This window comes from Augochlora pura, chromosome 6 (assembly GCF_028453695.1).
Source record: "Augochlora pura isolate Apur16 chromosome 6, APUR_v2.2.1, whole genome shotgun sequence".
Taxonomy (NCBI): Eukaryota; Metazoa; Arthropoda; class Insecta; order Hymenoptera; family Halictidae; genus Augochlora; species Augochlora pura.
In genome coordinates, this window is record NC_135777.1 from 5455741 (window position 1) to 5463922 (window position 8182).

Here is an 8182-nt window from a genome sequence, read left to right on the forward strand (position 1 = left end):
TTAATACTTAAATCAAGATAATATAGTTACTATTGATAATGTCCGAAGGCAGCGACGAAGGCAATTTTAATTATTTAGTATTTAACAAGTTAACCTCAGTTTTTGGACAATTGCGTTCGTTGAATAACCAGTACGTTTAATTAATGTAAAACTTAAAATTTAATATTAAATTTTGGAAATTGTTTCACCCATGGGGAAGAACGGAACAAGACCATTTAATTCGGATAGTGAGCATCTCAATTTCTTATGACAAAATGTCAGGTAATCTCGCAACTCGTGCAACAACGGTTGTACTTTTAATAATTGTTGATGTTTAATTTTTCATAATATAAAAATTATTTTGGAATTTTAGTGGTGCCTCAGAGTCACCATTCGAGTGCAAAGGGTTAAATATCTCGATTCGAAGATAAATGGAGTTAGGCCACTTTCAAAATAAACGGCTCAATTATAATAGTAATTGTAATAATAATAATAATTATAGCAGCAATTTTACATTGAGTACACTAGCTTTCGATAACTAGATTGCGGATCTTTCTATAAAATAAAAATGTTTCGCATTAACTGTAAAAAGAAACACGTGTCAAACGGAGACGTTCCGATAAAAATCGCGGATCGTTCAAAATCGTAGAAACGCGTCCCGACGGCGTCCGACGCACGCGACCCGCCGTCCATGTCCATTGCACAATGCAAATTGCGAACAAATCAAATTAGTTGCAAGTTAGCGAGAAGCCGTAGAGGTCGGGTCCAAATGGACCCAGAGGAACGCAGAAGTCGGTTCTAACGAAGTTTTTCCACGCGAGGAAGCCCGCGCACTCGGAGACTCGACCGGTCGCGCGCGCGAACTTCCGTGCCCCGTTCAATTATGTAACACCGCTGGAACGAAGTCGAAGTTGGCTCGCGAGCTCGTCCCCGCTGTATCGTGCCGGAGCTAACACGCTCCGTTCGCGAGAAAGGCAGCAACCTGTGGAGACCGAGAAACCGGACAGCGATTTTTGCGTCCCGGGGAACGAGGAAACGCGATTCGTTCACGTCGATGAGTCGAAGGTTTCGATCCTTATCGTCGCCGATTGTTCCATCCTCGTTCCAGTTTTCTCACGGCACGCCGCCCGCCCCTGCGCAAAGGGAACGAGTACCTTTGACTTCTGGAAGTTCTCCAACAAGGTTGCGAACGTCGGGTCCGGCGGCGAAACTTTCCGATCGATGCGTTCATTAAGATTATCGGAAGTCCCTCGAGGATTCCCGCGGAGTTCCTCTCGCCGGGAATTTTTCGAAAATTTTCCGGAGAGAGTCCGCCTTCTTCGAAGGGAAGTTCGATTACCAGGGCAAGGCGGGCACAGCAGCCGTTTTCTCGGCACGGAGCGCGCCGTAAACCGGCTCCGAACTTCCAGAAAACGAAGAAACACGCAAACTAGACAAGTTCCGTCGCATTACCGGCTTTCTTTTCACGCGAATTGATTTATGAGAATCAAAATCGGGCTCTGCCGTTCCGTTCCGCGACTTCGAACGGAGTTCGAGTGGAACGAGTATCAAGAGGGAAAATCGTGCTTAAACGACGACCGACCGAAGGTTTACCGGTCAGGCGAAACACGGGGCCGGGTCATTTTCACCCAAAATAATATTTTCTTATTTATTTATTTATTTATTATTCATTTGTATTATATTCTTTTATCATTCAATAATCCTTGTCTCTGCGGCTTAGGATGACTTCCGGTTCACTTTTTTCGTACTTGTATAACTTCTATAACTATAACCATTTTCAAGTTTTTACAGCTTAACCTAAAACTTAACCCTTTGCGGTCGAGAGGCGATTCTAAGGCGCCGCTAAAAATGATGATGTCACGTTTCAAAATAATTTTTATCATATTTCTTTATATTTAGAAAATTGTTTCTCTTGTTAACAATTCTAAATGCAATTCCATAATATATAAAATGCTCCGAGTTATATAAAATGGCAACGCTACAAATCTAAACAAATATCTTGGATTAACACTTGAAATGGCTCCGACTGCAAAGGGTTAACACCTAAAAATTCTGCTTCCATCACCATTGCATCTATCTTCGGCAAATACTTCCTTATTTATTAATCAACTTATTACCAGATTTATCTTCAAATTGCAATTTTAATTTGCATCAGAGTATGTCGAACTTAATGTCGTAAAATACTATCTCAAGCGAGGGCTTCGAGCTTCGATTTAAAAAAAATCATTGTCCGCGACGATTTTTCTCTATAATTTCGTCGAGCGTCGCGAGTCGGGTCAAGATCAACCCAGCTTCGCCGGCGAACGGCTAAAGGAAGAAAGCTCGGTGCGAGGCAAAAGGGAGGGGGACGGAGCATGGTCGCGGTGAAAGGGTGAAAGGGATGCAAAGGCAAGTGGAAGCAAACGGTGGCGCGAGGGTGTAAGTCGAAAGAGGAGGGGAGGAGGAAAGAGGGCGGGGTGATAAAAAAGCAGAGATGGACAACGAAGATTGAAGCGGAAAGGGCTGGAAGGGGAGGCGGGCGACCGGAGGAGAAGGCGGATGGAAGGGACGCGCGGGAGACGGCGGAGAGGGGAGGGGAGGGGGGGTCGGCCGGAACCGAGGAAGAAGGGAAAGACAAACGCCTTTGTCCGAGGCGCGCGGGGGCGTGGGCGTGCATGCATGCGCTCCGGGTGCACGTGCAGCCTGCACATATGGTAGAACTCTCGCGTGTCGCCGGAATCTCGCCGGTGTAAGGGACCCGGCTACAAAGTAGAACGTGGTCACGCGCTGATTTTCTAATAACCCGGCAGCGTTTCATTGATTTGTAATCGTCACGGTCCGCGGACTCAATGGCCAAGAGAACGCGAGCACGCTCGCATGCGAAGTTCTGCGAACGGCTGTCCCCGCGTATCGTTTTCACCTCGCATTAATATTCGAACAACCCTTCGACCCTTGCGCGGAAAATTCCTTTAACGCGTTAACCGGCGCTCGTTCGTCGTTTCCTTCCCCGTCGAGACAATCTTTAATTTACCTTGGTTTAGACTCGGTTTGGACTCGGTTTAGACTCGCTTCAACCTTCGAGCGAATCAACGATTCATCGAACGAATCGAAACGCCGCGCCGTCCCACGTGCTTTCGGCGTCGATTAGGCTCGAAGACAGCCGCGAGACAACTGTGACTCGAGCCACGCCTTCCGACGGCGCACCGTGGCGCGTTCCGACGATCAACGTTGCCGCGTGACCGACTCCTTTAACCCGAAATTATTGAGCCTAACGAGTCCGCGATCCTCCTTCGAGACAACGCTGTGATCGCGGCCGAGCGATCGATCTCCTCCCGTTTCCACTCGGTTACCACGCGATCGAACGAAACATCTAATTTGTCGTCGCATCGAACAATCGTCCGACTCTCTGGCAGCTATAGAGCTTCGTTGGATCATTAATTCGAGCGATCATGGCATTAGGAAACAGGGTCAAGAGGTAAAATCAGCTGCCGGTAGCCGCGATTTATTAAAAAGATCTGCTGTCATTTTTCTCAAGCATAGGACACTTAACCCTTTCGGTACGAGTGCCGGATATATCCGGCGTCCGTGCGACGACCGCTCTGGACGAGCGCCGGATATATCCGATGACCGGTATAAATAACAGAATTTTATATAAATAAATGTTAATATTTTATATAAGTACCTCTGAATATCTCCTAAATTACAAGCAACACTTTTGTTCAAAAATGTCGTTTTATTAAGCACAGTTTTTCTTTAACGCTTAGGAAATATTTTCTTATAAAGGAGGACTCGTCATGTGCGGCGGCAATTTTCGGCGCGGGGCCGCGTGCAGCGAGAGTGTCATGGCGGACAGAGTGCTCGTACCGAAAGGGTTAAGGATCGAACAGAGTCGCGGTAGAAAATATCGACGATCAATTTCGGTCGACCGATGTCCAAGGAAATAAGCGTCTCGTTCGACTGTGTGCCCGTGGTCGCGTCGGTTTTGTCACGCTCGTTCGCGAGAGGTTACTTTGGTAACGCGCGACGGTAACACGGCGCCTGTAACGAGGCGGCTGCCTTCCGCAACGAGGGGTTGCTCGAAACCGTCTCCCCTCTTACCCTACCCCTCCCGTTCCGGCCCGTTTTATCGAGAATTTTCTACCCCCCGTTTTCTTTTTTTCTGCTTTCGATCCTAATTAACGCGATTAATTGTCCTCGTGCTTCGATCCGCCGGACTAATTACACAAGTGTCTCTGTCCGGGGTTCATTAATCTCTAGTGCCTTCGACGAACGCGTTTCGCCCGCGCCGAGAAATGTTTCGCTCTAAGATAGAGGATCGACGCGCCGTTTCCGGGCTTCGTCCTGCACTTCTTCAGATTTTCTTACTCGAAGTTGGTTAGAGTTGCTATTGGATTGGCAAGAAAGTAATATCGGGTTTTTAGTGTGACATAAAATTCATTTTTTTTATAGAAAAAATTGTAGGGATTATTTTCAGGGTAAATTCCACGTGACTTTGTAATATGATAAAACAATAACCGCACCTTCGATTAATAATAATATCACAGTTTATTATTAACCCTTTGCACTCGAAGCCATTTCAACTGAAAATTTAAAGTAATTTCTCCGACTTATAGTTTTTCCATTTTATATAGTAAAGTGCATTTTACGCATACGTAATTGATTTTTGTCATTTGCATCAACATTACATAACCTCAAAAATCGTTTAAATTTTGTTAGTATGGAGATTATTCTGTCATGTGATAGAACAATTTGATACTTTTACGTTAACTATATTTTAATTAATAATGATATATGTTGTGATAATTATGATATTTAATCATTATTATTAATTATGATAACTAATTATGACATTAACGCAACCGTAACCGGTACTTTCGGCAAACTCCACCCGAAGTGTCCCCGGGAATTAGACACAAGTATGACACAAGTTCGCCGAGAGTTATTGTGATAAAATAACGGCGGGCTCGCGGGGCACTCGATCGTATCAGCGGACGTTAACGCGTTTACGAGCGGATGAAGAACATTCGGAACTTTCGTAACGGAGTTTTACCATTGTTCGGCCGCGAGGAGCGATCGACGTTGTTTCATTTGCCGCGATTCCCTCCTTTCCGAACGCGGAAAAATGATAAATACCTTATGGAGGATGAAACGGGAATCCAATAAACGTGAATATTATTCGGGCCGCTTGCGCTGAAATGAAATACTCTGCTCTGTTTTTCAACGTACAATGCGAGCCCCGTCCCCGGAATCCTTTCTCCGGTTCGATCGTTAACGATCAAGACGGAGCTAACTCGGTCAAACATTCCGCGGATTCAATCGGGTTCTTCGGGCGCCGAAGCTAAAGCGCCCGGCTCTTGCCACGGAGACTGCAATACGCGGGGCTCGGAATTTTTTCAGATTTCCATCGACGATACGACGAGAAATCGTGCCGGGACGCGGCCTATACTACGGAACTAACTCTTCCTCGATTTACACGAGCCAGATATCTTCGCTTTTCATTAACACTAGGTTTACGGAGCAATAAAAGCAGCGGTTTTATATTTGTTTATGAAAGTAACGATTTATTCTAATCGTTAATGTAATCGATAAATAAATAAATATAAATAATTATAATAAATATAATCGACAAATAAGCAATAAATTTATCTTTAAAATCTGAATAATAGTACGTTAACAAATCGGTGACCCGTCATTTTGACGGATTCCGTAAATCTAGTGTTAAATGAAACGGCGATCCATTTAATAACAGGAAACGATACGACATTCTTGGAGCGGCTTCATAAATCTTGCGGATCGCTTAAGGAGATAACAATGAATTCGCAATTTTTAATCAAATACGAAGTTGGTCGAGAGGTTAAATCCGGACGACCCTTTCTGGGCCGCAGGGTCGAAATCGAAACGCGATTATTTTTATGAAAATATATAAATATAATAATGAGATAAAATATAATAATTCATAAATTTTTATGAAAACATATAAAATATAAAAATATATAATGATAAGTGTGAAATTATCGAGTGGATCGCTCGGTGACAACGGAACATCGCCGAAGAAACACGCGCGATGAAAAAGGCGCGAGGCCCTCGAGGGTGGAACGTTTGCTGGCAAGCAACGAAACCGCGAAGGGTTCGAAGTCGTGGTCCGAAGACTCTCCCAATTAGACGGACGAGTCCGGAGGGCCCCGCGCCCTTCGGCCAAGTGTTAATTCACTGGCTCGCATGCGCGTGGAAGGGTTAGCTTTCCATCCCTCCCCTCCCCTCCCCTCCTTCCCCCTCCGTGTCTCGGGCTGCTCCGTGAATTTCGTGGCGGCTGTTCGGAGACTCGGCCGAGGAAACGAGCGAGACGGGAGCCTAATGAAAAATATTAAGCCCCGAGATGCCGGCGAAACAAATTAATGTTTCGCTCGGCGGGGGTGTCTCTCTCTCTCTCTCTCTCTCTCTCTCTCTCTCTCTCTCTCTCTCTCTCGGATGAACGCGAAACGTTTTTCGAGGGAATAGTGACGCGGCGCGCACACTCTATTATTTCCATTATCTGGAAGCACTTCGTTCTCAATTACGATTTTCTTTGTCTTTTATCCATCGTGTATTTCGTTATTAATGTTTGGAACGTTGCTTCAGAATCGTTTCTAACATGACTTTTAACTTTTTGAGACACTAGATTTTTGAAAATAAATAGATCCATGTGGTGTAGAAATTTTGTCGCATTTTTAATTACAATAAAAAAATGAGAGCATGTAAAGACATAAGCAAATAATAATTCAACCGAATTTGTAGAATAAGACTGAATTTATAGAATGAGACTGGAATTATAGAATGAGACATAAATGGTCCCATCATGCATTACCGGACATTAGAAAGGTATTTTTAATCCCACTGTAAACAGTTAACCCTTTGCACTCGAGTGGTGACTCTGAGGCACCACTAAAATTATTGTTGCAAAGATAATTTTTGTGACAATAAGGTTTAGATTGAAAAAATGATCAAGTAGTAAAACTGTTGGCAGGAGTTGGAAGAATAAATTTTGTGTGCATAAAAATTGATTTTGTTAAATAGAATGGAGATACCACGAACCAGAAAAATTATTTCAAATTTCCAGTTAAAATGGCTCCGAGTGCAAAGGGTTAATACACGATTTTGAGTCTTAACGTAGCAAGTAGCGCACGGTAACTGGCTGCCGTAGCTCATGTTGCCGAAATATCGCAGCGAGCGACGCTCGCGCGGCAAGACAGAGAGGTTTCGCGAGGGTGTTGAACGTCGAAGGGTGTCGGCGGCGGTGACGGCGACGGCGGCAGGGGGTGAAAAAGTACTTACGCCCGTACGAAAATATCGATTATACTTTTTTACGAGTTCACTCGCTTCGGCGGGTGTTAATTTCGCGAAACGGCTTTTCCTTCGCCACGCGTCGCTCGTAAAATCCCATTAACACGTGCGGGAGCACTCGTCCTCCCTTCCTGCGCCCCCACCTACGCACACACGCCCCGGCACCCTTGTTCCCTTACCGCGCGCCACCCCTCTCTCTCACTCTCTCACTCTCCCTTCGGGCTCGCGTGTGTGTTGTCGGTCATCCAGTCGCGTCGAGGGAAATTTCGAGCGCGCGTTTTCCATCCAGGCTTTTGAGGAATCACCGACACACGGTGATTTCCACCCACGCCCGCCGCCGACGCCGTTTTCACTTTTTCAAGCTCGTGTCACTGGGTTTTCGAACTCGTCGTCCCGCGCCTCGCCGACTCTGGCCCGAACCCGGAGCCCGCGAGAAAGAGAGAGAGAGCGAGAGAGAGAGCCAGGCTCGTTTAATGAAACGCTTTGTTTGCCGGACGGTCCGCGTCGGTAATCGGGCACACCGAGGCAGACGCGCGCTTCCCAACGATAACCGTTCCGCGCGTTCTCGCTATCGGCAGGCCCGACACCCTCGCCAAACTTATCTCCTTCGATTTTTCACAGTCGAGAGGTGAAAGTTGAACATTTTCAAGGAATCGATTCTTTTTTGTCTTTTTTGTTCGCCTATTGCTCTTCAACCCTTTGCATTTCAACCGGAAAATCCAAAATCTTCAGACTTACAATGTTTTCATTTTATATAACTTGGAGCATTTTATACATTATAAAATTGAATTTGGTGACTTATGTAACGGATAATGGCTGTTAACAATTTTTTAACCCTTTGCACTCGAGCGGTGCAAAATTGTTACAGCAGGTTCCGAAATAATTTTCATGTTATGAAAAATTA

At 45.3% G+C, this 8182-nt stretch overlaps 1 protein-coding gene across 4 annotated transcripts in view; it reads right to left on the reverse strand.

Annotated features, from left to right (window-relative positions):
• Window positions 1-8182, reverse strand: part of LOC144471467 (uncharacterized) — a 122378-nt gene that overhangs the window by 19534 nt on the left and 94662 nt on the right. The gene's annotated exons all lie outside the window — the stretch shown is intronic.